This window comes from Ochotona curzoniae, unplaced genomic scaffold (assembly GCF_017591425.1).
Source record: "Ochotona curzoniae isolate NIBS_2020 unplaced genomic scaffold, NIBS_Ocur_1.0 contig_2754, whole genome shotgun sequence".
NCBI classification, from domain to species: domain Eukaryota; kingdom Metazoa; phylum Chordata; class Mammalia; order Lagomorpha; family Ochotonidae; genus Ochotona; species Ochotona curzoniae.
Genome location: NW_024465582.1, coordinates 26054465 through 26080671, shown reverse-complemented (window position 1 = coordinate 26080671; position 26207 = coordinate 26054465). Strand labels below are relative to the sequence as shown.

Sequence of the window (26207 nt, the reverse complement as noted above, 5' to 3'; positions counted from 1 at the left end):
ATGCAGCTCCCAGATCCCCATTCAGAACCAAGCCGCCCTTCCATTGCCCAGCTGCCAGAAGGGCTGCTGGCCAATGACCCTGCCTGCCGGGAACTGCTGTTGGCCGAAGGCAACTGAGTTTACCAAAAGAAGTGCCCCCTTCCTGGAGATGGCTTGCATGCAATGACTGTTGATGCAGGAAGCTAAAGGGCCATCCTAGGCCTCAGCTCAGCACTCCCCTAAGGCACTGGCCCAACTTTGGAGCCTCTGTGGCATCACTTGCAGCCCCCTCCCACACGTGGTAAGCACATCATAGTCCCACTTCCCACTACCTTGTCACTGGCATTCAGAGAGTGTCCCTACTTCAGGCCTTCTGTACCCACACCTCCAGCTCAGAGCTTTGTTCCCAGGGAACCCATCCAGTGACACCTGCCGTCACCACAAGTTTATGCACTAGTGGGAAGAGAGAAAATAAACATGATACATGATAACATGGCATGTGGAAAGCAGCACCTCGATGGGAACGAAAACAGAGCGTGGGTTAGAGGCTCAGGGGAAGGGAACGGGAGAGCATTGGTTCCCATTTTTGGTGGCGTGATCAGAACAAGCCTCTCTGAGAATGTGACATGTGAGCAAATGTGACAGCAGCAAGCTCAAGGTCCAAAGGCTTTGGAATCCAAGTGGTTTCTGCATCGGTCAGAGTTCTTCAGAGAGGCAGGGCCAGCTCTGCTCCCAGGGGTTGGCTCATGTGACAGTGGAGGTGGCAAGTCTGAACCAAGGGGTCAGCCCAGCAGGCTGTGACAGGCAGGGGCTCACGCTGCTAAGAGTCACATCAGTTCTTCCCAGGGAAACCTTAGTCCTTGCTCAGAAGGCCTACAACCCATTCAATGAGGGGTGAGACCCACCTACGTTAGGGAGGATGGTCTGCTTTATTTGTAACTTGTAGATTTTGGTCACTTCTGTGCAACACCTTCTCAGCAACATCTGGGTCCGTGTTTGATTGCACTCCTGGGTGTACAAACCTAGTGTGGTTGACATAGAACACTCCCAGTGAGAACACATCCTGTCACACATCAGCGTACATCTTACTTCTCTCCTTTTCTGTCATCTCTGCACGCTATCGCTAGAATGCACCCGCCTCAATGATACGAATTTGCATCTCTTTGGCTTCTTCTGTATCCCTAGGGTATAAAATATTCTTGGCCCCTCTTAGGCACCCAGTAGCTACTTGTTAGGTAAAGAGTAAACAGGCTTGAAATGCTTCTGTAATGAGATAAATTCTTTTCCAAAATGTATAAAATGGAGAATTTTTCCAGACTCAGATAAGGTTGCAGAAAAGCAAAGATCCATGCATGTGACAAAGACATGTGGTCTGCAGCTGTTTGTGTTGGGCCCCAAGGTGTTCTTTTATGAACTGGGAGTCTGCAGTAGGTTGTAGGTGCCTCCACTGCCCTTGGTTTCCATGGCTGACACCAAGCCCAGGTCGCCCACTGCATGACCTGTCTACTCTTTTGAAAACCTGGGTTGCTAACCTTCCTGGTGGGGGATCCGGGGTCCCAAGGAGAAAACCGTCACATGATGGAAATGACAGTGAAAACTAAAGAGGAAGCTTGTCCCAGGTGGGTGAATGAATGGCTCTGAATTGGCACTGATTCATGTGCTGCCAGAATCGGAAGCCGAAGTATTAAAGGAATAAGGAGCGCTGTTAGGGAAGGGAGGCTGTGTGTTTCTGGCGTTTCACCAGAGACAGCAAGGACCTGTGGTAAGAGCAGCACACAGAGCCAGCGCTCAGGGGCCAGGTGAATGCCAGCTGAGAAGCCAAGCTGGAAGGCAGCACACTCAGAGTGCCTTTACCCAGCTGCTGTGTATAGTCCAGGTCCCAGTTCTCATCAGGGTCTGTCCCGTGTGCGCTGTAGGTAAGGGAATGCTCATTTCACTGTCTTTAACTGTTCTAAGCACCAGGTATTGACTGAGACCATCAGCGGTGGCTCATACACAAGTGGGTGATGCGTAGAAACAAAAAGGAAGCAGAGGCACTCTGGTTCTACCTTTCCTGAACAATTTGATCACTTCCCCTCTAAGTTATTCAACTTTAAAGTGAGTTTCAACCCTTGCTAGAGGTACAACCAATGAATGAATGCTCATGGGCCTTTCACACTGTCCTGGGCATGACAGGAAACACAGATCTAATGGATAGAAATGATATAGACATATATGAAAGCATAATTGAAAACTCAAGGCAGCAAAGGGCCAGCAGTGGCCCCAGAACTTGAACCTGTGCACAGCCTGATGCAGGAGAGGCAGGCACGAGGAACTGATGGATGAAAAGGTTTCATGATGGAAGGAGAAAGAGAAAATGGGGTCTCTGGATTGGTCGTGGTTGCTAGCTGAGGTGAGAATGCAAATGTACGGCAGGAGGCAGATTTCCCTGCATCATCCATGAGGGTTGAGGAAACTGTGAGAGGCGAGATGTCTCCCCAAAGCAGAACTAGTGTGTCTAAAAGGAGGGTAAAGTCTTCCTTCTGGTTTGTAAAATTAGTTATACAAACTCTTCTAAAATCAAGCAACCTTTAGTTTCAGATATAAGCTAGCATTCTTGGAGAAGAACAGAAGCGTCTAAGCACTGTCTCCTGGTAGGAGCTGCTGAGACCCAGGATTAGCTCTTGCTGGAAACACGTGGGATAGGAAAAGAGCAAGCGAAAGAAAAATGGAAAATGAGCACACATTTCACCAGTCCATGCTGCCCTTGGTGGTTAAGCGTGTGAGCCAGCTACCCGCTCTCTGTGTGGTTCTGCTCTTCCTGGAGAGAAGCAGCAGCTTGCTTCCGGCTCCCAGGAAGGAAAGTTTTGGTTGGGGGTTTAGGATGCTAACTAACCCATGGGAGGAATTGGACTCTAAGACGTGGAGCATCTCTGACCCCCACTGGCTGCAATGTGGCATTGCAGCTTGGGCATGGCAGGGGCTGGGGTGGGGGACTGGGTTGAGGGCTTTCCTGGAGGTGCATGGCCTTTCTGCCTGCTGTGTCTTCCCTACTGTCCCCCTGCTGCCATCCAGTTCTCACTGGTTTCATGCAAATCTTATTTACTCTTTCTCCTCTGGCATTGCAAGTGGCTGCACTGTCATTCCCATGCATGGATTCCACACTGGATTTCACTTGATCCGAAACAAGGCCAAGAGAAGGTTTGAGTTTGGTGCCCAAGTGCTAGATTTTCATTTCTCTTTTTCTGGTCCCAATTTCTCTGTTTGGAAGGGGCCCTCCTGCTGCCCATTTTACATCATCACCCGAAGGACATGCTAGCTTGTCAGCTCTTCTTCACAGTGGAAGTGCTAACCAGCAGCGGAACAGCAACAGACCAGCCAGGTGCTTGATCTCAGTAGAGATCCAGGACACTTAATAAAATCGGGGGACTCAGTTTGTAGTGGGGATGCTCCACTGATGGAATGCACTTGAGTGCACAGGTCTATTTTTCTGGGGTTGGGGGGGGAGTTTGTATGGTATCTCTCACCGTGGGTGGTTGGACTCATGAGTTATGGGGAAAGGCAGAGTTTGGGGTGAGGAACTGAGTAGCTTCCAGGGTGTTGTCTCTAACCTGCTTCTCTATTCCCTGATAGAATTGCCCTAATTCTGTTAGTGTTGCTTCATGGAGAGCCCTCGATGAAGATGATAGTAGATTTTTTTTTTCAACACTCAGTATTGAATCGACTTTGATTTTGGATTGAAACCTGAATGCAATAATTAATGCTCTGAATGGAGCGAGATGTGTGTCCATGTTGCTGGTGTGGTCTCCTCTCTCCTATTTCCTTGTCATAACCGGAATGCGACATCCCTTGCTCAGCAGGAATAGTCTCTCCCTCACCTCTCCCCTGTGACTCCAGGGTTTCCTAGCCTGCAGAACGGCTCCCTGCCCTGGTTTGTCATGGCCAGCAGAGGAACCCCAGGGCAAGCCCAGAGCGTGGGAGTGAACGCAGGCCACTTGTGTTGTGATGACAGATTCCCCCAACGCTCTACAGAGAAGTGACATGGAACCCCGGGGGTGTCCCAGCAGGCACCTCAAAGGCTTGAGCCCTGGAGCTCAATCCCCCCGAATGACAAGTGTGATCCTCGTTGTGGGGGCGAAGGAGAGCTGTGCCACCACAGCCACCCAGGGCAGGGCGAGAGAAAGCTCTGTGTAGGGCTGACTTTGTGAATAGAGAAAACCACAGGAGAAAAGCAACTGAATCTGAGTTGTGGGCCATCATCCCTGGTTGACATCACGAGGCCCTAGCACCGTCAGGGGCAGGAGGAGAGGGGCGATTCCAGGGGGTGGGGACTGATGCAAGCCGGTCCTGGACTCACGGTTGTTCAGTGTGACCATGCTCTGCTCTTATGCCGTGGCAACTTTTTCTTCCCTTTGGTTTCTTCACCACCCTATAGATGTGGCAGATGTGTACGGACAACAAGCTCCTGGTCTGAACTCAGTGTCTGTTGGGCTCCTGCAGCCTCCTTTGTGAAGTTTAGATGGGTCACTGTCCAGTCAGTTAATCTTGGGGGGCAGTTCTCAGCCCGTGGCCATGGCACCCTCAGCGGGATCATTCTGGCTTTCCTAACAACTGTCTTGAGGACCGGTTTTATTTCTTAATTCTAAATGAGACTGGATAAGTAATAGACGTTTTATTTTTTTTTTTTAGATTTATTTATTTGTATTGGAAAGTCAGATTTACAGAGAGGAAAGACAGAAAGATCTTCCATCTGCTGGTTCATTCCTCAAGTGGCCACAGCAGCCAAAGCTAAGCCGCCAATCCAGAGCCAGGAGCCAGGAGTCTCCCTTGTCTTCCAGGTCTCGCTTCTGGGTGCAGGGTCCCAAGGCCTTGGCTCACCCTCTGCTGCTTTCCCAAGCCACAAGTAGGGAGCTGGAAGGGAACTGGAGAAGTTGAGACATGAACCGACTGCCATTTGGGACCCCGGCACATGCAAGGCGATGACTTTAGACCCTAGGCTACCATGCCAGGCCCAGCAATAGAAGTTTTAATGTACTTGTCATGTTTAGGGACACATTAATTTTATTAATCTCATTTTAGGAATTAAAAGACTGAGGTACAAAAAAGTTAAATAATTTCTCAAGTTGAATTGCATGCTGACAGCTGAAATCATGCCCTTAAACATCCTGTGACCTTGTCCCCTGCAGGAGGTTGCAACTTATTTATAAATCCATTACTGTACAAATGACAGCTCGGTCACGCCTAAGAGCACTTCAAGATTTCCTGGAAATTGAATTTTAAAAGTTTACTGGGGGGCCCAGCACAGTAGCCTAGTGGCTAAAGTCCTCACCTTGCAATCACCTGGATTCCATATGGGTGCCGGTTTGTGCCTTGGCACCTCTACTTTCCATATAGCTTCCTGTTTGTAGCCTGGAAAAACGGTAGAGGACGGCCCAAAGCCTTGGGACCCTGAATCCATGTGAGACACCGGAAGAAGCTCCTGGCTCCTGGCTTCACATCAGCTCAGCTCTGGCTGTTGCGACCACTTGGGGAATGAACCAGCAGATAAAAGATCTTTCTCTCTGTCTCTCCTTCTCTCTGTCTCTCCTTCTCTCTGTAAATCTAACTTTCCAATAAAAATAAATATTAAAAAAAACTTCCCAGGGGGTGGGGCAACTTTTGAATCCCGTGCATAGCTTGCTCAGAATATATATTTTCCATGAATTTATTGAAGAACCCTAATACACCAAGCACATGCCAGGACCCCAGAGCACAAAATAACTGCATCCATTATTTTAGGTAGTTGCCAGCGATTGTACGTTTCTTACCAATACTATATTCAACGTGCCAGTACTTCTGCTGAGCGCCTCACCATTTATCAACAGAATCAACATAAAATATCCACAATTCAAATGCCGCTTACTTCACGTCTCACTTCTTGCATGAGTACAGCTGAAAAAGGCCAGCTGTTCATTCCGCAGCGTGAGACCAAAAAGTGATGAGTCTGATTCCTACAGTTCGCCAAGAAAATCATTCTCACCACATCAGTCTTTTGGCAAGTGGGAGACCAGTGCTGGCTGGTGCAAGCCTGCCACCTGCTGGAACAGGCAGAACTAACTCAAAGTGAAGGAGACAGGTACAATGAACATTGGGCACCATCTGACATTTTACCTCGTGAACCTTACTGTGAACTGACAGCCTGCAAGTTTCCCCCCTTCTGGCCCCATTCTATTGGGCAGAGCCTCGTGAAACTGAACACTGCAGAAACATTTAGAAAAGGAAGTTGGAAAGGATCTTCGTACAGAGAAGTCAAACAGACCTGAACACAAATCACAGCATGGCCCCTTCCCAGCTGTGTCACTTGGAACAGCTTATTCAATCAGTTTCACTGTCCGTAAGATCAGACTGCTGGCAGTCAACTGTATGTTGGATGAATGAGTGGAAAGAAAATAAGTATACATCTTTGTGGGTAGGCTTAGAAAAAATATATATACTGCACTTACTTGTAATGCATGGCACAAAGGCAAAACAATGAGTATAAAATTACTTATTTCAAATAATCTTATTTGTATACATTGAACACCCATGAAGTCCACTTAGATGGACCATTTCTTGTGGAGAAACAAAGCAAAACTTTCCCGAGCCCCTTAGATTGTCCAAGCCAGGACCCATCCAGTTCCCATTCATCCAAGATCTGCATGCAGAAAACTGGGAGAGACTTGCTGTCCGTTTGTGGACAGATATATAGGAGATACTCAGATTCCAGGAACAAGTTTTGGAGGGATTTTCTGCCGTAGGTGGCCTTCTGGGTACCATCCAGAAGCCATGGATACTATGTTGCATCAATGTTTTTAACAGTCATGTAGATCAGGCATTGCTATTAACCCATGTTGCGATAAAAGGAAGTGGAATTGAGCAAGCACACGTGTAGCAGACCCTGGTGGTCATCTATCCAGTACTCTTCCTCGTTGGCCAGTTTCCCTCCTCGAGTGGCTTGAGCTTACATACGTAGTAGGGGGCTCTGTCACAGGAGCCCTACTTCCCTTGCTCAGATGAGAGCAGGTGACCTAATTCTGTTCAATGATTCATAAGATAAGGCTCATGAGGGGCCGATGTCCTCTGTGCATCCAGGGGTGGGGATGAGAACCAGATGTAGAGCAGGGGGTCTCCTCTCTCCTGCTTCTACTTGAGATATTTTAAAGAAAAAGATGGATCCCACCACTTCCTTCCCCCTCCGTCATGTGAATGATGAAACTCAAGGCTCAGACTTGGCTGCCTCCTACAAGAAGAAGTAGGTAGCAGAGATAGGAGCGTAAAGGATTTCAATATTGATTTCTAACCATTCCTACATGGTTCTATAGAGGAAAAGTCTCAGTTAAAGAGGAATAATCAAAAATATGAGTTTGTCTTTTAAGGACGGTAAATATCATGTAAGTAGCGATGTGCATCTGTCCCAGACCTACGCATGCTGTGGCCCTTCTCCAGCTAGGGCCCCCGTGGCCAGCGTTGGCACTCCTAGTCTTAGCTTTGCTCCACTTTCCTTCTGGTGAGAAGCAGATTGCAGCATTCATCAGCAGACTCTGGTGTCTGCACTCTTTACCATTCCTCACTTTGAACTTGAGCACAACTTGGAGGTGCTCAGCCCGGTGCCTTCCAGCCATGTTCCCTCCACCCCAGTCTCTTTCCACATAACTCCAGGGCCACTTCTCAGAGCTAGCCTCTCAGCCCATCTTCTCTGCCCACACCTTTCCACTGATGGGCCTGCTCACTGCCCGGAACACAGGTGGCAGAGGGTCCCAAGAGATACTTTCATACCAGAAGACACCCACACAACGAGAACACTCAGGCCTTACACCATCCACACCCAAGAACCCTTCCCCGGCCCCCACTCCAGGGAATGCATGGCTTGCAGTAATACCTTCTACAGCAATTTCACCCAAGATCCTTGTAACGTATAAGATAGGCACCAATTCTCCAGGGTGGGAAGGCCACCTCCCTTTGTGTGTGTTCCTGGAAACACTGGACGCCCATGTTCTTGTTTCTCTCCCTGCAGCTGTACAAGACACAGCTTCATTGATGTCTGGGGACTGCTGGGCAGCAAGGAGCACCCTCCTACACATTCATGGAGGGCCTGGGTGGGTAGATGGGAGCCCATGCCTCTCTGTAGTGTCTGGTGTTACCAGCAGGGAAGATGGCAGTGCACCTGTTAGGAGGGAGATAGCGCACATTGTGGGTGCATACACTGGAGTTCCCCCGGATGTGGTGTCCCCTGGGAGCTCTGCTGGTTGCCTGGAACCACGGAAGAATGTGTGAACGGCAGGCTTCTTACTTTCACCTCTCAGCTTTGGGAGGAAGAAGGGGAGGAAGCAGAGAAAAGGCAGTTTTGTGAAGCTGTTCAAGTCACAAAAAAAGAAGAGGAAGTTTCAGCCAGGCAAGTGTCTGGCACAGCAGTTCAGATGCTACCTGCAATGATGAAACCATGGACAACTCTTGAACCATGGTTCAAGTTCCAGTGGCTCCGGGTTCTGTACTGGCCACGAACCCTACACTCTCCAATTTCCTCAAATTGCTTTCTTCTAGTGTTGGGGTTTTCTTTTCCCAGTGTTCCGATCCAGCGCCGCATAGTGCGATACGTGAGTGTCAACTTGAGCAGCTGGGAAGGGACTGGGGGATTCCATCTGAAATTATGAGGGGACTCAGTGCCCCTTGGAGTAAACCCTGGCCAAGGGGAAAGCAGAAATCTGAGAGAATCAGACATGTGTGTATCCCCTCTTTTCTTGCCATGTTGCTGGGGGGAAGTTCAGAAAAGTTGCCTGTGCCTCCTGAAGACGAGTACCCCACTCCCCCTGCAGCTCGGCGGGAAGCCTGGCCAGCATACTGCCTCCCCCCACACAGCTCGCACCTGTCCTTCGCTCACTTCCGTTTCTTCTCATCCTCCCTCCTGGCTAGTACATCTACCCTCTTTCCCTCATGCTTTGTTCTCTAAAGGAGCAAGGTTAGGATGGTTCCTGTTAAGATTTTTGACATATCACCACGTTCCCCCCCACCCCCGCCAAAACCAAAACAAACACAAACAAGCAAACAAAAACCTAGTACCCTTCTTCCCTCCTTAGATTCTAAATAAGTTGAAGAAATTTTTAAAATTTAATAAATAAATAACTCTCTCTGCAGAGAGCAGAAGCCAAATTCTGAGAAAGCTCAAGCTGTGTGTGACTCACAGGGTACCGGGGGCCACCAAGGCTTACACTTCCTGTTCCGGTGTTGGGGGAGGGGGAGCTGTGCATCACATTGGCCCAAATGCAACCGACAAGTAACTGCAGGGAGACGACATGTTCTCTGATGCCCATGTGAGGACGGACTTGAGTTAGTCAAGGACAAGAAGTAAATGAGAAATATATCTTTTAAGAATAAAAATTTGGGGCCAGCACAATGGCTCAATTGGTTAATCTACCTCCAAGCACCAGGACCCAATGTACGTACTGGGTTATGTCCCAGCTGCTCCACTTCCCATCCAGTTTGCTGCCTGTGGTTTGGGAAGGCAGTGGAGGATGGTTCAAAGCCTTGGTATCTTGCACCAGCATGGCAACAACAGGAACAAAAATGAAATCTTAGAAAGAAAAAACAAATATTTTACAAATCAGAAATAAGATAGACAACACATGTTTGTAAGTTGAGCAGGAATCCTGAACAAGCATGTCACAAAGAAGATATCCAAATTGCCAATAAGCAGATGCAAAAGGCAGTCACCATCATCACTCATGAGAGAAATGCAAATTAAAGCCACACTCTGATGCCATTTACTGCTTTGTAGTCAAGGCAGGCCAGTGTCTGTCTGTGAAAAAGTTATTGCAAAATCATAGCTCTGCATGCCAGAAAAGTTGGTTAGAGGTGTCAATAATTACAAACAGCCTTGCTCTATTCAGAGAGAAGTTTCTGTTCAAGTTTTTCCTCTTGCAATGAAAAGAATTTCACTTCCCCACTGCAGTTACATAAGTTGTTCTCTCCAGCTTCGGACTAAGAGTAGTAATTGAAACCTCACTTTGGAATTCCTTGTGGCTGTTCAGTTACTGAAAGCTATATACATTCACTTCCTTAAGTTCCAACGGAAAATTTTGCAACAGCTTCTATATGAAGAAATTGTGGGAAAATAGCTTGCACAACTTAAAAAAAAAAAACCTGAGATGTGTAGATTTCATGCCAACAGATTTGATAGCCTTGCAGGATTATGTGCTTTTTTGTGTGAATCATTCTTTAAGAGAAATGAGCAAAATTAGTGCATGGAGACACACAGCCTGATGGAGATGTGTAAAAGTGTGCCCTCTGCGAGGAAACTGCATGAGGAGGGGTGAGCTCTGGATGCGAGCAGCAGGTTGGAGCTCAGTCCATTTGCTTCCACACAGCTCAGAACCCACAGCGTTCCAGCTCGCTGCCTCAGCACCCCTGGCTCCCAGGGTGATGATCTTTAGTATGCCTGCTGGTCTGATTAAAAAAAAAAAAAGGTTGATTGATTTTTACTTGACAGAGTAACAGAGACAGGGTGAGAGATCTTCCATCTGCTGATTTAGTCCCTGAATGGCAGCAGTGGCTAGAGCTGAGCCAGTCTGAAACTGGGAGCCAGGAGCTTCTTCTGGGTCTCTCACATAGACCTTGGGCCATCCTCTGCTGCTTTCCCAGCCCATAAATGGAGAGCTGGGGTGGGAAGTGGAACAGCTGGGGCTAGAACCCTTATGGGATGCCTGCCAGCACCATGGGTAGAGGATTAGCATGATATACCACCTGCACCAGCCCCAACCTGATTATTTCAAAAAGGAACTTTCCAAGCCCATTGGTGTAGTTTAAATTCATGTTCATAGAACTGAAACACTGAACAATCAGATGCAATGTGGGTTATAATCATCCTTTAGCAAGTACTTATTCCCTCTAAGTGCCAAGTCACTTCATACCCATTCCCTTCTATCCCGTGCCACCACACAGACAGCCTAATGCCAAGGGGAATACGCCAAACACAAAGACAGATGCTCTGAGACTGCACTTAGATAAGGTGCCTGACAGATACCTACCGAGGTAGGATCCCTGTAAAGAGAACACAGACGGATTTTGCTTAATGAATATAGAGTTCCACTTTGTGAGATGAACAAGATTGGGAGATGTACCACACAATCTGAACCTACTCAACACTTCTGAAATGACTGCTAAGAACAATATGATGAAAATAATAGTATGTTTTCCCTGGACTCTCCAGACCACAAGTGATTTTTCTTCTTTAAGCCACTTCAAATATTTTTTTAAGAAAGATTTCTTTTTATTATTTGAAAGGCACAGTTATTGAGAGTCAGGAAAGACAGATCTTCCATCCGCTGATTCACTTCCCAGATGGTTGCAATAGCAAGGGTTGTGCCAGACTGAATGAGTCAAGAGCTTCTTTCACCCTCACAAGTACTTGGGGCATCCTTCTCTGCTTTTCTAGGCACATACATTACCAGGAAGCTGGGTCAGAAGTAGGGCAGGTGGGACTCCACCCAACACCCATATAAGATGCCAGTATCACAAGCTGTAGTTTTACCTACTACACTGCAATGCCAGCCTCAAGCTTTCTCTCATTTGAAAGGTAAAGTTGGAGAGAGAAGAAGATATATATGCATACACACAGGAAATGGGGAGGTGTGGGAGGAGAAAGAAAGCGAATTTTCTATCTGTTGGTTCACTCTTCAGTGGCTGTTGCAACAGCCAGGGCTGGGCAGGGCTGGACCATGCTGAAGTCAGAAACTGGATGCTTCATCTGGGTTTCCCACATGGGTTTGGGGACCCAAGAACTTGGGCCATCTTCCCCTGCTTTTCCCGGGTGTCTTAGTAGGGAGCAGAGCAGCTGGGACATAAACCAGCACACACATGGGATGCCAGCGTCTCGGTAGCTTAACCTGTTAAGCTTCAGTGCTCGCAATGCTTTGGATTCTTTCTTTTTTTCCTTTAAGTTTTTTTTTTTAATTGGACAGATTTATAGAGAGAAGGAGACACAGAATGATCTTCCAACTGCTGGCTTACTCCCCAACTGGCCGAAGAGGTCAGAGCTGAGCCACAGATCCAAAGCCAAGAGCCAGGATCTTCTTCCCAAGGCTGTGGGCTGACCTCGACTGCTTTCCCAGGCCACAAGCAGGGATCTGGAAGGGAAGTAGAGCAGCCAGGATATGAACTGATGCCCACGTGGGATCCTGACAGATGCAAGGGAAGGATTCTAGCCACAAGGCTGCATTGTGCCCTACTTGAGATGCTTAACTTGGAATTCACAATGTGTCCCAAGGGGTTTATGGACTGATTTCAGAGGTTTCATAAAACTTGAATGGGGAAAACTGCTAATGAAAATAGATTTAGCATTTCTTGACAAGCCTTGATGACATTGGGTGTGATGTGGTTTTGTCACCAGCAGAAATCAAATACTTTCATAATATATATTTTTTGCAGATATCTCAAAATGTTGCTAAAATCAGCTGCACTTCAAAATCACTGTAATTATCGAGTCCACCACTAGGCCTTGCTGTGTCCTGTGTGAATTAAGATGCTTTTGTAGAACTGAATTGCATATAAACCTTTTTACCACCTGGCTGTGTAGTTTATCTTCTTGGCAACCCTAGAATTCTATCTTATGTGTTTATCCTGATACATAGCCCAAAGGCTCTACAAGATAGCCATGGGGGGTGGGGGGTGGGAGTGGTCTCTAGAGCAAAAAAAAAAAATGGGGGGAAGTTAACATTGCCACCTTCAGGTCCAGTGGCACATTACTGATTCATCTCTGTTATTCTCGTTATCACGAATTAGTAATGTGCTGTGGACCATGCACTACAGGCGGGTGCAGATATGTCACCTATAGACCCAACCTTCCCAAAGTCTGGCTGAGTGTCTTGTACATAATGGATACTCACAGTAGTTTTGTTGCTTTATTAATTACATGAGTTAGTGCTGAGATCTGGGGTTAGACTACTTTCATTTGAACTCTAGCTCTTGGACCTTGAGCGAGTGTCTTGATCTCTCTACGCTTTGGCTCTCCTATCTGCTGCTCTGCTTTCCATGTGTCTCCCAAAGGCTATGGTGTTGGGAGGCAGTGGGAGATGCTTTGGTCATGAGGGGTCTGCCCATGCTGATGGACTAACACTTCTAGAAAAAGAGCTTGAGGGAGTGCGCGTTCCTCCTCTTTCCCCACAGAAGGGTCTGCCACCTTGACCTTACACTTTCCAGAATTTGAGAATGAATGAATGTCCTCTCCAAAGGACCCTGTCTTGGGTATTGTATTATAGCTGCACAAAATAGGAGACGACTGCTGATGGTGTTAGTTACCACCTGTTTCAGGGAGCTGCCTGAGAATTCAACAAGAAAGTACTCCTAAGGAGCCCAACATCTGTTTCTGTTGTAAATCCTGAATACATGGGATGTGTTCATTATGAGCATGCTCATGGAAATTTCAAGTGCAATCTTGAGGTCAAGGTAGTACGTGCTGGCCACAAGAAATTACAGCAGCAAGCAACAGGCTCTTTCAGAGAGGGCCAACCCGAGCAACCATGTCTGTAGACTGACACACCACCTAGTAGCAGAGACACTGATGCATCAGCAGGTCCCGAACTCTCAAAGTTATGGGTGCTGGATAAGGTATCATCCCCTAGAAGGCACCTGTGATAATAAACCAATGACTTTCATTCTCAAAGCCAGGAGACAGCATGGGGTAGTAGAGAAGGCGCTAGACTGAAGCAACACTTTGCTTTAAGCATTGATTTTCTCCTTTTCTAAAATCAGAAGTTCGGGCTTTAATCCTGTACAGTCTTTTTGGCTGTGAACCTGTGAGATGGCCTGACAGTCTGTGTTTATTTGAGAGGGTTGTTGTGCAGTAGCCACATGCTATGTCTTAGGCTGTGTCACCACTGTCACCTGATGGAAGACCTGAATGAGCCGTGATGGATGAATACTGAGGGGTCAGAAGAGTTTCTGAATACACAGAGGTTGTTCTCAAAAGTAGTCCAGAGAGGTCATGATGGGAGACTTTTGCACCTGCTGAGGAGGCAGACGAAAACAGGACATGAAAGATGAACAGAGAACCATCAGACAAAAATGTGTACTTAGACTTCTAGCTTTGCAAAGAAACCTGAACTTTTAAAATATTTAGTTTTTTTTTTTTTCTGAAAGACAGTTGCAACAGAGAGAAAAAGTGAAAGTGGGTGGGGGGAGAAAAAGATCTTCCCTCTGCTGGTTCATTCCCCCAAATGGTTGCAACTGCCTGATCTGGGCCAGTTTGAAGCTGGGAGCCAGGAGGCTCTGGGTCTCCTACATGGGGACAGGGTCTCAAGGCCTTGAGCCATCTTCTGCTGCCTCCCAAGGCCACTGGTAGGAAGCTGGATCAGAAGTGGAGTAGCTGGGATTGGCTCCCATTTGGGATACTAATGGCTGCGGGCAGAAGCTTAGCCTGATTTGCCATGGTGTTGGCCCTGAAAACTATGCTTTTAAAATGCACTCTTTTTTAGATTACTAACAAACAGTGTAAGACAGTACCTGTGTTAGTTTACCCATAAAACACACATTAGACTTAACGTAAGCAAGCAAAACCTCTTCTAACCTCACATTTCCATGGGTTGACAATTCGGGCTGTGTTCAGCTAGGCAGTTCTGACCCCCTCTAGGTCTGTGTGTGTCTCTGCAGTTCAGCAGCGGTCAGCATAGCAGTCCTGCCTTGGGGTCCAGCACCTGGGCTGATGTCCTGCAGAGTCTGGCTGCCCAGCAGGGATTCAAGACCACCACTGTGACCCCTATTTGCATCAGTACAGTGAGGAGTAGCCTAATAATGAATATTACTGCATTCATATCAACTTATCAGACAAATAGCTAAAACCTTCAGCATTGGTAAGTTCTTAATACATGAATTATAACAGAGTATGATAACAGAATGATAATTATTTTCACATGCCTGTATAATTACAGCTTGTTTATCTGGATGAAGGAAAGCTTCCTATGAATGGTTAATTCCGACTTAGCTACCAAAAATTTTTTTTTTTTCTTCCTAGGCCTAGTCATGCCAACAATTTCATGCTGCAAATTGAGATCTCATTTCTTCTCCCCTCCCCAGTTTCTCAGTTTAATTTCAGTACAGTGTCTTTCCCTGAGGGAAAGAGGGGGAAATAGCCCACGATAAGCTCCTGGAAGTGTCAAGCCTGAAGATAGGTGAACTGTTCCATTAGTGAAACTTGCCTGAAGGCAGACGCATTGCTGCACGTCAGACTGATACGTCAGCTCTCACAAATACAACATCTTAAGCCTGAGAAAGCTGCAGTCACCGCCTCACCCAGAGATGTGGGGGCTGCGACTCTGTGATCTCAGATCTCTTGTTCATTTTGGGGAAAAAATCAACCAAATCAGTTATTACATGTCCACCAAGTAACATACACTACAGTTGAGCAACATTTTAACTTTCTGCTCCGAAAGCTTAATGCATGCCTGTTTGCTGCTCCCTTCCAAGGGGGAGAAGACGGGGGTTTCAAAAATGATGGTGAATTCAGTAGATAGCAGGTGTCACTGAGTACTTCAAACATGTTATCTGGCATGTGGGGAACTATCCTTTTAGGGGGAAGCCTGAAAAGGAAACCTCCAGTCCTTTGATACCAGACCCTGCAGCCACACTGTGCGAGTGTCACCCCAGCCAGACATAGGACAATCTAAACTTTGATTTTTCCTCCTACCAATAAAATTATTTTCTATGTTGATTACTGGATTAGTGGTAACACTCTGAGCTTCTATGCAAAATAAAAATTGCTAAAATAGCTTTCTTCTCGGGCCCAGTGAGGCAGCCTAGCAGCTAAAGTCCTCTCCTTCAACACGCCAGGATCCCATGTGGGCATTGGTTCTGATCCCGGTGGCCCTACTTCCCATCCAGCTCCCTGCTTGTGGCCTGGGGAAGTAGTGGAGGATGGCCCGAAGACATGGGACCTTGCACCCACATGGGAGACCTGAAAGAAGCTCCTGGCTCCTGGCTTCAGATTAGTTCAGCTCCAGCCATAACGGTCGCTTGGGGAGTGAATCATTGGATGGAAGTGAATCTGTCTCTCCTCCTCTCTGTATATCTGACTTTGCAATAAAAGCAAATAAATCTTTTTTTTTAAATAGCTTTTTCTCTAATGTATGATTCTCTAAATTTGGAGAATTTTTCAAGACAAGAATTCAGTGGTTAAAATTCTGCTAAGAGAAGGGAGGAGAGAGAGAGACTGAGTGAAAAGCTGGAGAGAGAAGTGATAGGTAGATGATATCAAGACTGGCTTTAAGTATAAGGGGATCTCATTGGGGTCCCATTTTTCTATCTAGAAGATTGGGTCTGGGACCAGCATGGTGATGCAGTGGGCTAACCTGCTGCTTGCAAGGCCAGAATCACAGCACTGGTTTAAATCCTGGCTGCCCCACTCCTGATCCAGCTCCCTGCTGATGCACTTGGGAAAGTAGCAGAAAATGACCCAAGGACTTGAGTTACTGCCACCCACATAGACTACTCAGATGGGGTTTTTGGCTCCTGGTCTCAGCCTGGCTAAGACTTGATATTTGCAACTATTTGGTGAGTGAACCAGCAGTGGAAGGCATCCATCCATCCATCCATTCATCCATCCATTCATCCATCCATCCATCCACCCACCCACCCACTCATCCACTCTCCCTCTTTCTATCACTGTGCCTTTCAAATTCATAAATCTTTTTAAAAAGTCAAATGTCACGTCTAGTCTCACCAATCAACTTCATCCTTATACTGTGATCTTCCTTTACGAGAAAGTCTTTTCCCATATCCTGGGCTTATTAGCTCCTACCTAGATACCCAGATACAAGTCTGGGCACCCAGCTTCTGTTTAGATTTTGTCCATATTGGGCCTGATCTGAATAGTTTGCATATTCACATAAATGTGAGATTGACGGTCTATTTTAAATAAGCAATAATCAAGCACCTACCACGTACAAAGCAGAAAGAGAACGTATAAATCCTCCCCTTATAATGCCAAGTTTATTGTCCTTTCCAACATACCACACTGACTAGGCTAAAATGTAAGCGGTATGTTTCTACCCCCAAAATAATACTGCTACATGTGGCAGATGCCTTGAGAACTGCAGAAAGCATTTCAAGCAAATGTGGCTTTCTTAGCAGGTGTTATCAACCAACTCCCCTCTCCCCTCCAGTCCTGAGAAACCTGAGTTGGGGCCCTAGGAGAACTGGAATCTCAGAGATCCATCAGAACAGCCATCCATCTGCCTGTCTGCACAATAGGGCCCGCTCTCTGCAGGTGGGAGGCTAAGGCCGCACTGCAGTGCACCAAGGAGCGCATGGCTCGACAGGGAGGCAGAAAGAGAAACACAGATTTTTGTTTTTCCAAAAATGTATCCAGCAAAGAAGAGCGGATCTGTTTCAAAAGCCATCACAGCTTGGTTTTGTTTGGATTTGTTTGAAGCACTGAAAGATGTTAACATATGTGTAGGCTAAGGAGACATTTCTGGAGGAGGGAAAAGAATGAATTTCAGAGATGGAATAGTGATGGGAATCGCAGTGGTCCGTGCATTGAGGAACTACTGTGTAAGGCATTGTTCTAAGAGCTTAAATGCATTTATTTGCATTTCACTTGCTCAAAAATCACTACTATTTGAGGTAAGCATCTGATGCAGGGGTCAGTTGGAATGCTGCTCCAGATAACTCCTCTCATATCACAGTGGCTAGGTTTGAAATTCAGCTGAACTTTGGCTTCCAGCTTCCTGTGAAAAGGAGCAAGGGATGCATCAGGTTTTGGGGTCCCAACCACCCAAATGCAAGATCTAGATGGAGTGACTTCCTGGCTCCTAGTTCCAACCTATTAGCCCTGGCTAGTGCAGGCATTCGGGAGAGAGAAACAATGGATTAAAGATTTTTCTCTCTGTGTAATAAAATAAATACAAATCTAAAAACAGATCATTCTGATTTTAAAAATAGAGCATATGAGAAGCAGGATCCATTGCTGAAGCTGGGATTAGAACCCAGCCAGCCGGATTCCAGGGTCCATATGCTCCATGGTGGTTCAAACCTGTTTCTTGGAGAAAGTCTTTTGGTGGAATGAGGCCTAGAACTCTCAAGAGGAAAAGAAACTTTTTTCTTTCTAGAAAAGGGTGTGAGAGAGACTCCAGGGATGGGAGCAGGGGAATTTGGGGAGGGGGAAGCAGGTGAGGGAACGTGATGCTGATCCTCAGAGCCCCCTCACGGCCAGGACCATAAAACCATATTATCAGCACACAAAGAGAAATTACCTCCCTACTAGCTACTGCAGGGGTTGGCTTCTGAAGACACTACCCCCCCCCCCCAGCTACAACTGTTCTGACAAATGAATGGAAACCTGTGGCTGGACCACGCACCTGCTGATCTACTAATTAGATCCGGTCTGGGACTCCACAGGCTGACCCTGGTATGCTTGTCATGGCACCAGCTTTGGAGAGATTTGAACCTCCTGGGAGCTCTCTTGAGATGGTACAATTTACACAATTATGTTTTCTGCAAAAGGGATCAAAGTTGATGGAGCCAAGAACTCCAGAATTCTGAAACAATGTTGAGTAACTTCTTTGGAGGATAGAGGAGCAAAGCGCTAGTCAGTCACAAATGATGGCCAAAAGGAGTCACACCCATGCTGCATGCAGCTTGGGACCCAAACCTAATTACTTCTTGAGAAAGAAACAAATGATGGGGGTTATTGAGAAGGAAGTTGACACAGAATGCCTAGGGCCAAATTACGTGTTTTGAACCTTAAACTCTGGAAATTTTTTTAAAATGTAAGGTAATAATAATGAACATTTATTAAACTTGTTTAGGTTCCAGGGCCCTTCTACACAGTGGTACACAGTTCCCAGAACAAGGGTAGAAAGATAGGCTTTTGACACAGCAATGAAGTCGCCACTTGGGATCCCTGTATTCCTTATTGGGGTGGCTAGTTGCAGACCACTTCCAGTTCCTGCTAAGGCACACCCTGGAAGGCAGCAGATGCTGGCACAAATATTTGGGGACCTAGTGCCCACGTGGGAGACCAAGAAGGAGTTCCGGGGTCCTTATTTTAGCTTGGTCTAGCATTGTTGTAGGCATCTGGAGGATAAACCAGCAGACTGAAGATCTGTCTTTCAAGTAAATGAAAGTTTATAATTTTTAAAAGAAAGACAGGTAGAGTTGGCATAGCAGCGTAAGTCACAGCATGGGATGCCCAGATGCCACATCACAGTGCCTGATTTAAGTCCTGATCGTGCTTTTTAGCTAGCTTCCTGCCAGTGTGCCTGGGATCCTTGCTGCTCAGATGGGACATGTGGACTTCCAGGCTCCTGCTTCCAGCTTGACCTAACCCTGGAAGTTACAGGTGCGAACCAGCACGTTGGAGACCACTCTCTGTCTCTTTGTTTTATATGTCCATCTGTCTGCCTTCCAAAGAAAAAGTGAAGGAAAAAGTGTTTTGAAAAAGAGGAGTTCTGACCTGTAGAAATTCTACCACATCCAATGTCAAGCTACCAAGCCAGCCAACAAAGTCCTGAATATTTCCCAATCACCTCTAGGAGGCAAATAGGAACCATCTCCCACACACCACTGCATTATTACCTGGTTTTGTGCTCTTAACAACCTCTTACGGAGGGAGTACCATTATTATCTCCAGTGTACATATTGGTAGAAATATTTAGAGAGCTCCAATAAGTTGCTTGAGCACACAGAGCTAGAGTGAAGTGAAATTCTGAGGACAGCTCCAATACATAGGGTGTTAATTAATTCCGGCCATACACCATCTTTTACCCTAAAAACAGCCACAGATGGTCTAAGTGCTAATCACCATCAGTCATTAGCAGGTCCCCACTGGTAGTTAACTTCTGCTACATATTCATTTCCTGAGCTCCTCTGGAGCATTAATCTATATTTCTGAATTTTTCTGTTCAGTAGTAACCTTTACGTAAAATCCTGTGAGAGAGAGTGTGTGTGTACACATGTCTGCTCTTATTGTGGCCTTTTGCTATGCAATGTGTAAACCGACAACCAGCATCATTTAAGAACTTGCTAGAAACCCAGACTCTGTCTTCTACTCTGATCTACTAAATCAGAATATGTACCCCAGATTGATCACACGTGAACACATTCACATTTCACAAATACTGTTTTAACATGTAAGGATCAATTTGGGACTTTGCTAGGCCAAAGAGGCTTGCATTTTAAGTTGTGCTAGCAGTTGGCAGAGATCGGCATTTAGGCAGCAGGACACTCAGTCTTTTGTGGCTGCTGGGGGTATAGTCCGCAGTCACAAAACTGAGCCACTCTACAAAGTGAGACTTTTGGCTCAGCAGCGATTATTCTAAGCAGACAGCCATAGGTTTCTCTTCCATTAACCTTCCTGGTAACCTCACATTTTGCTTTTCTAACTACAAGAAACTTTGAAAGCCAAGTTCAATTGGATTCCTCCCAAGGACTTCCTCTCAGAAAAATTAACGCAAAGAAAAATATTCTTCTAAACACTCTGGAGCCTGCCAGTAAAAGATGGGGGGTGTGGGGAGGAGTCAGGTTGCTGGAGCCAACCTCCATGAAGTGCTAACTCAATTCCAACCGCAGAACTTCGGTTGAACTTGGCCAGTCATTCATGAGTTTAAAACATAGAAAGAAAGGATATGTGTTCCCGGTTAGAACTACTTAAAAACACTTTTGAGATAGCAAATTCATCATCTGCCCAGACATTCAAATGCATGTGTTTTAACCAGGCTTTGTTTTCTGAATATTCTCAACTCCACTGGCTTATGGAAGAAGTGGCCCCAATCCAGCTGCAAAAGAATGCAAACCCCCAAGGCATCAAGCTGAGGCAGAAATCTAGTAATAAAACAAATGTACTCCAGATAAAGAAAAAAAAAAAAAAGAATGGTGGTATCTGTTAGGGCTTTTTAAATAACAGCCACAGTTACTCTGAGCTTTGGCTATCCGTGGTTATCAGCAGTGCCCACTAGCCAGTGTGAACCTGAATTCCTCTGAGTAGGATACCAACCTGAGACACCAGGTTAACTATTTCATCTGGGAAAGGTCCACTAGAGAAATATTGCATAGCACTAAGAGTAGCGTTTGTCAGTGGGAAAGAGGGAGAGGAGGAAGGGCATTCTATCTACCCAATTATGAAAAGAAAAGCAGAGATGCACAGAGAGAGAGAGAGATCTTCCATCTGCTGGTTCATTCCTCAGATGGCCACAATGGCCAGGGCTGAGCTAGCCCAAAGCCAGGAGTCTGCAGCTGTACCTGGGTGTCCCAGATGAGTTTCAGGTGCCCAAGTGCTTGAACCATCTCCCGCTGCTTTCCCATGCACATTAGCAGAGAGTTTGATCAGGAAGCAGAACCATCAGGACTCAAACTGGCATTTTATTTCATCTCTAATGTGACAGGTGGCAGCTTAACTCACTGTGCCACAACAGCAGCTCTGGTGGCAAGCTTGTCTGCCTCCTTATCTTACTCCCCAAGAAAAAATGCCCTGTTATTATTATTTTTTTTCCTGAAATCTGATTCCATCCAAAACTGCTGGTGCTGCCAAAGGAGACACTTTTGCTCACAGGTATCTAATTCTTCTCCATAGTGAAATAATATCCTGGGAACTTAGTAGACTAACGCAGTATTTGGCAAACCTGCCTGGGGTGAATGAGCTTCCACAGGCACAGAGGGACAATCCAGTCGCATTCTTTTCCATCTCATGTTATCAGCATGTGTTGAAAGTAACATTTTATTCCTCTGATTAGTTAGTGTATAGCAGTGAAGCCCAACCTAGGAATTCTTATCTCTTGGATAAGCAGTAATTCTCAGAGATGTCAGTTCTAAGCTGGAAGTTCTAAAATGATGGAGTGTTAGAGACTTTTACAACTGACCAGATGATGCTGTGCTGGACTCCTAACGAATGTCATTCACAACAAAAGTCTGTATTAAAAATAAGTGTGAAAAAGCAACATGGGTTCGAGTTTCCCCAGAGCAGAAGGTAGAAATCACTTGCACCAGTCTGGGTCTAGGTCATCCCAGTATGGGACAGAGAATGCAGATGGGGAGGGATTAGAGAGAGGGGGGGTTAGGGAAGACAGCTGGGAGGGATCATCAAGCCAGCCAGTGTTGTGAGCAGCTTCTCTCAACACACGGAGCAAACTGGGAGATGAATGTGAAAGACTGCCAGGAACAAACCCACGCCAGGAAGAGGCAGCTGAGAGATGTGCACACCAAATCCCATCCCTAGTTGCATGGGAGGCCCTCCCCCTCTTGGGGCAGGATGGTGGAGGGAACACTGCAAGCTTTGTGCCCAAGCATAAGGATCCTGGACAAAGTGTGCAGGGGTTGGCAAGGGGGTCAGACCCACGTGTAGCAAGGTGCCAGCTGTGAGCAGGATGCCGCCTGGGCTGGGGTCCTCTAAACAAGTTCCCACAATTCCGACTTTTTTCTTTTGTTTCTGTAGCCATCAACCAGGGAGTGGGCTGCTGTGCCTGGACTCTGTGCAATAATGTGCATTGGCCTTCTTCTAACTAACACTTTATATATACTGTTGTGTTTTAATTCTTACAGCAAGCCTATGAAATAAATACGCCTAATTAAAGTCAGGTAGTTTGTTCAATATTACAATGTGCTAGAGCTGGGAGTCGAGCTCCAGGCTGTGTGAGTTGCCAGGTCCCACCCACTGTGCCCTGCCTCCTTGATAGTCTCACCTCCTTGACGTTGCACATGGCTCAGAAAGCTCTGGTGCCACCTGAAGAAAACATGAGACTTCATAAAGTTTTTCCAAGGATTTTCTTTCAGATAGCAAAGACATCAGAATATCATTAAAGCATGGCAACACGACTGAAATTCTCAAGTGTAGGGTTTCTTGCTGACTTAGAGAATGTCAAGGTCATTGGAAGTTCTTATCATAAAGTTGTTTATATGGAACTATCCCAATGAGTGAAGGTTACATCATTGTCAATGAGCAAGTCATTCATTCACTAGGGCCAGAAAAAGTTCTTCAGAGATGTTTCATTTACTCAGTCACGATGCACTAAGGATGTCCTTTACGCCTATTTCTGTGTTGGAATGCGTGGAAAAGCAAATGGGGGCCTGTCCCTAAAACATTGACTCCCTCGGGACTGACATGATGGCATAGTAGGTTACAGAGAAGAAGAGACAGAGATGGAGGTCTCCCGTCCATGGTTCATTCCCCCAGATGCCTGCAACAGCTAGAATTGGGCTGGGAGGCCCTGCCATTGTGGCCATCTGAGGAATGAACCAGCAGATGGAATATCTCTCTCTCTCTCTGTGCATCTCTGCTTTTCTTTTCATAACTGGGCAGATAGGATGCCCTTCCTCCTCTCCCTCTTTCCCACTGACAAACGCTACTCTTAGTGCTATGCAATATTTTTCTAGTGGACCTTTCCCAGATGAAATAGTTAACCTGGTGTCTCAGGTTGGTATCCTACTCGGAGGAATTCAGGTTCACACTGGCTAGTGGGCACTGGTGATAACCACGGATAGCCAAAGCTCAGAGTAACTGTGGCCATTATTTAAAGAGCCCTAACAGACACTACCATTCATTTTGAGAGTTCTTCCTCTCTAATAGTTTCTTAGAGCTGTTGTAATAAGTTCCCACAAACTTGGTGACTTTAAAAAGGTGCATGAATTCTCTCACAGTTCTGGAGCCCAGAAATCCCAAACCAGGGTCCCAAACCAGGGTGTCCATCAGCCTCTCTGCCTCTAAAGGCTCCAGGGAGCCATCTGTCCCCTGCCTGGCCTCCAGCTCAAACGGATGTGACTGCATCAACCTGGCCTCTGCTTCCATGCCCTCACTGCTCTTCGGCTTGTCTCTGGGGGGGGGGGGGTCACTTGTGTGTGTGTGTCTTAGGAAGACACTTATCACTAGAGTGAAAGTCCAAATGAGTCACTTGGGATGATTTTAACTTGAAAACTTTGACTTTATTTCATCAGCAAATAAAGATTAACATCTGATTATTGGTCACATTCACAGATATCCAAGATTGGAACATGGGCATGTGCGGTTAGAGATTACCCCACAAATGATTCCACTTTGTTCCCTCCATGCACCGCAGCCCAGAGACTCCCGAGGCGGTGGTACTGAAAAAGCCTCAGCTGATCTTTTTTTTTTAATTTTATTTTTTTTAATAATATTACTTAGTTGATTAGGGTACAAAGAATCAAGGGCTACAGGAAAGTTGCTAATACCATTGCTTCCACACTAATATCATTTTCCCCCTGTATCTGGAGTCAGGGAGAAACAAAGGGAAAAGCCCCACCCAGCCTCCCACCCATCCCAGGTCCCCAGTGTGAGGCATGCTCCGAGGGTCCTGCTCATGCAGTTTTGATAGTTCAATAGGTCTGAATTGCTGCCAGTCTCGCCGTTCCAATTGTGATGAAACCTATTCAGGATCCACTGGCTGACGTAGTCTCTTCATGGTTGGGGTTCTGAGATCAGCAGTTCAGTTGGAGGGATCTCCAAAGAAACTTCATCTGAGATGATCCCAAACCTGATTCTTGTGTGAGTTTGCCAGTACAGGCACCGTCTGTTGCCCCAATCAACTTAGGCACAGCTGATCTTGTTTGTCCCTCTTGCTCTTCCCTGGGACCACTGTCCTATGTGGCTTGTATTTCCTGCCAATTGTTGTGTCTGGTTTTATAAGCTACTCAAATCTAGAGCATGAATTGAGTCCCTGTCGCTCCAGCATGGATGCAGCAGAACGTGCACCCCAAGAGTGGAAGCTCGTGGAATGATGGGACCATTTCTGTTTCATTTATGACTGTGTTGCAGGTGCCTGCAGCAGGGTTGGAGCTCAGTCCTCCTTCCACAGTCATTGATGAGTTCCTGCACAAACAAATGAACATAAGGCCCATGCAAAGCTCTCTTGCCTCTTGTCTGCATGGCAGCAGCTCCAGCAGGCACAACTAGCTGAATGGAACTGCAGTGGGTCCTCTTCAGCCAGTGTAATGGATTTCCTTTCTAATCCCTTCCCAGCCCCTCAATTTGCCTCTTATAGTTAATGCAAGAAACTGTTGCTGGGAAATGTTAGCGATTTAGTCATGGAGCACCTTTGGGTCATGATATATAAGATATATTTTCTGCCTGTAGGTTTAAAATGAAAATATACACAGGGCATTTTGCAGGGAAGGGATGATGTGATGGAGAGTGAATAGTAATGTTGTTGAGTGAGGAGAGGTACTGCGTAAACAGTGTTACTATCAACTGAATAGCAGGATTGTTGGGTGAGTAGCAGCATTAAGAGTAAACAGTTATGACCCAGTGCAGTAGCCTAATGGCTAAAGTCCTCGCCTTGCACATGCCGGGATCCCATGTGGGGACTAGTTCTAATCCTGGTGGCCTGCTTCCCATCCAGCTCCCTGCATGTGGCCTGGGAAAGCAGTCAAAGATGGCCCAAATCCTTGGGACCCTGCACCCATGTGGGAGACTCAGAGGAGGCTCCACGCTCCTGGCTTCAGATCGGTACAGCTCCAGCCATTGCAGCCACGTAGGGAATAAATCATCAAACAAAAGATCTTCCTCTCTGTCTCTCCTCTTCTCTGTATATCTGAGTTTCCAATCAAATTAAAATAAACATTTAAGAAAAGGAGTGAACAATCAAGCTAAGTGGTAGTACCACTGAGCAGTAGTATTGAGTAATAGTATTGTCAACTGAGTAGTCATATTGAATGAGTAGCAATATTGTCATTGCGCAACCATAACGTTACAGGGAAGTGAGGTTGCCAGTTTGTTGGTGGAAAAGTAAATGGTAGATGGTGAGAGAATATGAGGCAAGAGACAAGCCTGTCAAAGAATACCCATTATAGATCCGATGAGTCTGTATCATCGGATAGCGTCATCGCAAAAAAAAAAAAAAAACACACATTTCTTTTACTTCCATAGTCACGCACTGATTACATTGAAAATGAAAGCACACATTGACATTGTCAGTAGTGTTTGTGAGAGGATCTACTGTACAACTCTTTATCCATATTATGTCTCCTCTTTATATTATTTATAAATTATTAGATATTTATAAGAAGCCAAAAACCACAGAGACTAATAAAGAACAAGTTAGAAATCGCCTCCTCTAACTGCAGTCCCCTGAGATAACCAATGTTAGCAGCGTGTTATGTGTTTTCCAGAACCCATTTCGCCGTTCCTCCAAGCACCTGTGCATAAATCTATTTACACAGGCAGTGGGGGAGGGGTACCTGGCTTTAAGGAAAATGTGAGCAAACGAATGATGTAACTTACTCATCTCGCTCAACAACAG

At 46.1% G+C, this 26207-nt stretch overlaps 1 protein-coding gene across 1 annotated transcript in view; it reads left to right on the top strand.

The window, feature by feature from the left end:
• The window catches only part of ANKRD55 (ankyrin repeat domain 55), a 167068-nt gene that overhangs the window by 46835 nt on the left and 94026 nt on the right, over positions 1–26207 (top strand). The window lies entirely within an intron of this gene.